This window comes from Garra rufa, chromosome 1, assembly GCF_049309525.1.
Source record: "Garra rufa chromosome 1, GarRuf1.0, whole genome shotgun sequence".
Lineage (NCBI taxonomy): Eukaryota > Metazoa > Chordata > Actinopteri > Cypriniformes > Cyprinidae > Garra > Garra rufa.
Window position 1 is genome coordinate 11,941,865 of NC_133361.1, and position 6,108 is coordinate 11,947,972.

Consider the following 6,108-nt stretch of genomic DNA (forward strand, 5'->3'; position numbering starts at 1 on the left):
TTACTACACTCTAAAAAGTGCTGGGTTATTTTTGTAAACACATTGCTGGGTTAATTGTGCTGGGTCAAAATGTTGGGTTGTTTGAGGCACTGTAAACACACAGTTGGGTTGATCATGCTGGGTCTAATGGACTATAAGGGGTTCTTTCACTATGAACACCTGGGTTGGGTTATTTTGACCCAACCAGTTTGTTTATTTTTTTCACTTCATCGAACATTCTGGATTCTTCACTCGTCTTGTCGCCAGGCGGTCACGCACCTCGCAGCAAGCAGGATTATAAGGTAAATTAATATGATTATATCATTATTTACCTTTATTTTTAATAAGTTGTGTTTTAGAGCACACTGATTTCACTGTTTAATGCAATATTTGATATGTCGCTGAGCGGGGTTGGCATTTTATTCCGTGAATGACGAACGTTGTAACTTAAGCAGCCTAGCCCTAGCGATGTACTTTTTTGCCTCAACAATCGCTTTATTGTTATATAAAGTGTGTGTGTGTGTGTGTGTGTGTGTGTGTGTGTGTGTGTGTGTGTGTGTGTGTGTGTAGTGTTATTTGTATAACTTACAGTATACACATGGCCTTTATTTTAACGCCTTTTGGAAAGAGTAGGTCAGAAATACGGGGGTAAGTTCCTTTACTGTCTGCATACTGTATGGCTTTGTAATGTTTTGTCAAAATTAGATAATTCCACACAAAAATTTATTTTTTAAGGGCATATTTTTTCAAGTAAATGTCTGCGACGTGCCGAATCCAACGATAGATCCATATGTTTTATGTTGAGCATTTTCGCGCTTTTTTCCTTGAGGTAACTTATCTGCATTAGCTAAAACGCTATGTCCCTTAACGTTACTTTAATAATGTTAAACCACAATATGACTGGTATGTACTATTGTTTATTACTTAAATGTAATGTTGTCTTAGCTACAGTATGTAAAGTTAGACTTAATCTCTCGTGGTGTATGCGGACGTTCACATGTCGTGTTTTTTGCGCACTGAAGTTTGTTATTTCAGATGTAGATGCCTATATACGCTCATAATGGAAGCTCGTTTTTCCAGGCACGGGACATGGTTGCTTAGCAACGGCAGACGCCATGTGAGAGCAAGCTGCGTTTTGGAAAGAATGAGAAAGCGACGCGTCTTGCGTTTTCACGCGTTTTTAGGCGCGGCATGTGAACGACATTTTAGTGAATGCCTGTGTTGCATTACAAACTAGGAGACCAGTATAAACCTTAAACTTATTGAACCACATTTGTTTTTCAGATTTTATCAGATTTCACAAGACTTTAGGAAGCTATATCCAGAGGCAGACTTTTTGAAGACTGGGCTACAGTTGCAGACCTAATTCTTGCGAGTGCTCAGCAAGGGATAAGGTGACATGACTTAAGGTAAGCTTTTTCTTATAATATGTCAATCTATAAAAAACATATGCAACTGTATTTGACACACATCAACTGGTAAATACAATGGTACAGTAACACTTAACTAGTTGCTTATTAGCTTGTATATTGGCTGTCAATTAGTACTTATGAAGCACAAACTGATGCCTTATTCTGTATGAGCATATTCTACATCCCTGAATCTGACCCCATACCTAAACTTAACCTGCAGTAGTTGAATGAGGGTGGGAATTAATTTGCATTATTTAAAGGAATGAAGAAATCTTCATATGAAAGTGTTTCAGTTTGTTGTTTTGATTATAAAATATGTCTCACAGTTTGCATATTATTCCTATGGTTTAGATGCTAAAGGGGAAAGTGCTTTCAAAGTCCTGCCCACTCTGGATAAAAGGTCTTCAGACCCACAACCACGGAATCCCGGAGGCCATTCATTGACGTACAACCTGTAAGTTTTGTTTTACGTTTTCTGCTCTAATAAGGGTGTATATATATATAAACACAGTGGTGGCCAAAATTATTATAACAGTAGTATTTTCACCAGCTAAAAAAATATTTTAAGTCAGTGTTTGTTATCTTTTGCTGTAGTGTGTCAGTAAGAAATATCAGTTTACATTTCCAAACATTCATTTTGCCTTTAATTGTGTATCCAGTGAGGTTTTTGTTTGCACAATAGTCAATCCTCCACAGAGATCTGATCTCATCATCATCCAGTCTGTCTGGAATGACATGAAGAAACAGAACAAACTGAGACAGACTAAATCCAGAAGAACTGTGACAACGTCTCCAAGATGCTTCAAGAGACCTACCTGCAAAGCTACCTGAAAAACTATGTGCAAGTGCACCTCCTGTAGGGCAAAAGCTGCTTTAAACGCAAAAGGATGGTCAAACCAAATGTTGATTTAATTTAGTTAATCAAGGTTAACTGATAAAGAACATTTATTTATGACATTATTTCTGACAACATCATTTTATGACATTTTTAGACAAGTGCTTAAAACTCTTAACAGTACTGTAGCTTTGCAGGCAGGTCTCTTGGAGCATCTTGGAGACGCTGTCACAGTTCTTCTGGATGATGATGAGATCAGATCCTGTGTGGACCACTGGCTGTTGTGCAAACAAAAATGTCACTGGATTATCACAATTAATGGCAAAATGAATGGAAATGTAAACCGATATTTCCTACTGACACACTACAGCAAAAGAGAAATCACAGACTTAAAGCCTTATTTAGCTGGTGAAAATACTAGTGTTCTAATAATTTTGACCACAACTGTATGAAAAGTTGAGAAGCAAAATGAGCATTTATTTCATGCCTCTATGTTTATGTTCATAAAATACACTTAACTTAAAATGTTAGTTATGTTGCAAGACTAAATGCCGTATAATTAACAGGTGGGGACCAACATGGTGGATTTGAGCCTTGGGATGAGACAACAACATTTCTAGACCATCGCCATTGTTCCAGGCCATGCCATTGAAGCGGACTTGTTGCCTGGGAATTTCTCCAGCTTGCAGTATATCATATTGATGGACATAAGTCTTCATGTGTGAAGTTTTTGAGGGCAAAAGTTTTTTTTCTTGGCCACTTGTAACATGTTTTAAATTGTAAGAATTGTCTGGTGGACTCTTTGTTTGGCTAAGTTTTAATGGCATAATGTTTGGAATGATTCTAATTTGGTAATAATTCATTTTTGAGTATTCTGCTGCTGCAATGTTGACATAAAGAATATGAATATAGTGTGCCTTGTTTACAGTTTTGTGTTTAAAAGAAACTGATCTACTAAAACCGTTATTTGTGTCTGTAAGGGTTGGACAAAATGTGTGACAGCTGTACCTATTTGAAAACTGTATTAAAAATAAATATGAAAACTCATTAAATTGACATTTACAGATGCATTTTTTTGTGTTGTGTAACTGTATTACAGAAAAACAATAATAATTTTACATTCTTTTGTGATTTATATATTATTATTGGTAAATATAAAGGTAGCAAGGCAATAAGACAACAAATAACCCAATATTTAGGTAGTTTTTAACCCAGCAACACAGTTAATCTGACCCACTGCGGTTGGGTCAAATAAACAACCCAGCATTTTGGGTCAAATGATTTAACCCAGCACTTGGGTCAAAACAACCCAACGCGTGTTCTGTCCCATAGTTACCCAGCAGCTGGGTTATGGTTGGGTTATTTTTTAACCCAGCACTTTTTAGAGTGTACCTGTAAAAATACACAAACTTAGCTATATTAAATTGTTTGTGGTACCTACAGTTACAAATGTAAAATATGTGATGATAATATTGATCGAGCAATTGATGTAAGGTAAGTGAAAATATATGCGCAGAATTGAGAAAATAGTATTAATGGAGATAAATTGTAGCCTATCACAGCTAGGCAAACGTGTGAATGTTCACGGTGCATTTTATGCAAACAACTCTAATCGTAGTTGTAAATCTATATTTACAGTAGGCATAATTGCGTATGCAGCATGAGTCAAATACAATCTTCTGTTCGTGAACAATTGTATTTCATTCATTATCTGACTATGCATCCGTGCATTTAATTGCCATTGACTCTTGTGATAGTAATATGGATCTTAGTAGTATTTTTAGTGATACTAGACAATAATAATTGATACCTGCACGTCGGTGTAATTTACTTCCGGGTAAAGATAGGATCAGTCAAATGAAATACAATAATGTACAAATAAATATTAGAAAATTAAAAAACGATCGGAAATGCGTCCAATTTTCTATTACTATTATTTGATGACAGCAATACATTTGGAAAACAAAATACAGCCATTTCTGCTTTTTTTCTTTTAAACAAAAACCAAGCTGCACCCTTTTTTAAATTTCATCTTTCATTCCGATATTGAGTATGAACGAAAAAGTACACGGACCATTAATTAATTTGAAATCATTTTCCTTTTTTTTTTTCTTTTTTTAAATCATCTTAAATGTTCTTTGTTTTTATTGTTGTGATTATTATTTTAAATTTTTATGCTATTGTGATTTTAATTCCTTTTTATGTACAGCACTTTGAATTACCATTGTGTATGAAATGTGCTATATAAATAAACTTGCCTTGCCTTGCCTAAATTAAAAGTTTAGCGCACAAAAAAACACCTATTTTGAATTTTACTCGAATACAAATACAAATACTTTTCCCCTCTCAACAAATACAAATACAGATACAAATACCGGCTGCTTTGCACACCCCTAGTTCATCACTCAGGTTATTGAATATGTTCTGCAGTTGGTGTTTTTCAGCCATTAGATCAGAGTTAGTGTCCTATAATCTGCTGATTGTCATATTGAACACTTAGACTGTGTCCTTGTAATTCTTGGACAGGTCTCTGTCTGAGGAAAATGTGCTGCAGTATGATGACATCATGACAACCACCAGAAGAACACAAATGAGCGAAACAATCAACACCAAACATCCACTTCCTCCTGAGAAACAGGGAAAAAATCTAAACACTCAATAGTAGAACACCTAAAATCAACATTTGTAAGTAATTAATAGAGATTTTTAACCCTCTGGGCCTCTTCTGTCATTTTTGACCGAAAAATGTTATGCTTTGAATTTTTAAAAACCGTAGCTTCATCAGAATGAGATGACACTTGGTGACATTTGTTGCATTAGCTATGTGAGTACACAAAATAAATCAGTGACATGACTCGGATATGTTAAGGGGTCAAAAAAAAAAATTAGTCACACTTGGCTCCTTCGCGGTCCGAAATGACCGACATAGGAAATGAATGGGAAATACGAAAAAATTTGATAATTCAGATAATCTTTTGGTAGTACAAGCTACAAATCAGCCACTATGCTGAAAAGAAGTGTTCATTAAGCAAGGACTGACACTGTAAAATAACAAAAGTCCAGAACTGACTAGGGATGTCACAATACTCAATATAATATCGAACCGTTAGGTACGACATCCACGGTTCAATACGCACTTGTGAATTGCATTTTTTCGGTTTTGCATCTAAATATCTTCCTTCCTTTTATTTCTCTTGTAATTTGCTGTATGTTTGCCCACGATTTCATGTGCTGAAATGAGAAAACGCTTCCCCTCTTATATTTGAAAAAAAAAATAAAATAACGCAACACGCAGAGCATCTTCCATTCTAATGACATGCAATGACAAGCCTTTCTAAACCTGTTGTCCAACAAAAGTTATAAAAACAAGTTACAAAAACATTATAACTTGTTTTTAATTAAAAACATCAGTCGAGTGTTTGAAATAACTTCCTTATGTTGTGATCTGTTGTGGATTCTCATCACAGAATGAGTAGAACACAGATAAACCATATATATGGGACGAGTGTTTATTGTCCTTAGATTTCATCATTCAAAACATTTACCGTTATATCTTGTTTTTAATAAGTTACAGCAATAGCGATGCTTTTATCCATATTAAAGAAGCTGGAACGGAACGTTGTTAGCGCTACTTCTTTGATGCATGTTTTTATTTTTTATTTTTTTTGCACAACTGCGCCCTCTGGCATCCAGTATGAATGAAACCCATTCTATTTGGCGTAAAAATCTTAAAACATTATACCTCTCTCAAAAGAAAAATTAAGCAGACACATACTAAACCACAGTTTATCTAGTGTGCAGAGGTTTACAGGAGTATTTTGTTAATTTGTTCCAAAAAAAAACCACACTGAAGTGTCAAGATATCGGAACCCGAACAGAACC

The 6,108-nt window shown here is 35.2% G+C and overlaps 1 long non-coding RNA gene across 2 annotated transcripts; it reads left to right on the forward strand.

Moving 5' to 3' along the window:
* Positions 1–241: 241 nt before the first annotated feature.
* LOC141331191 (uncharacterized) lies at positions 242–3,017 on the forward strand. Of its 2 annotated transcripts, XR_012355242.1 has the most exons (4): positions 242–281; positions 1,264–1,388; positions 1,743–1,845; positions 2,793–3,017. It is a non-coding gene; the product is annotated as an uncharacterized lncRNA (long non-coding RNA). The 2 variants fall into 2 exon arrangements; XR_012355241.1 differs by lacking the exon at positions 242–281 and having other exon boundaries at positions 864–1,388.
* Positions 3,018–6,108: the final 3,091 nt, after the last annotated feature.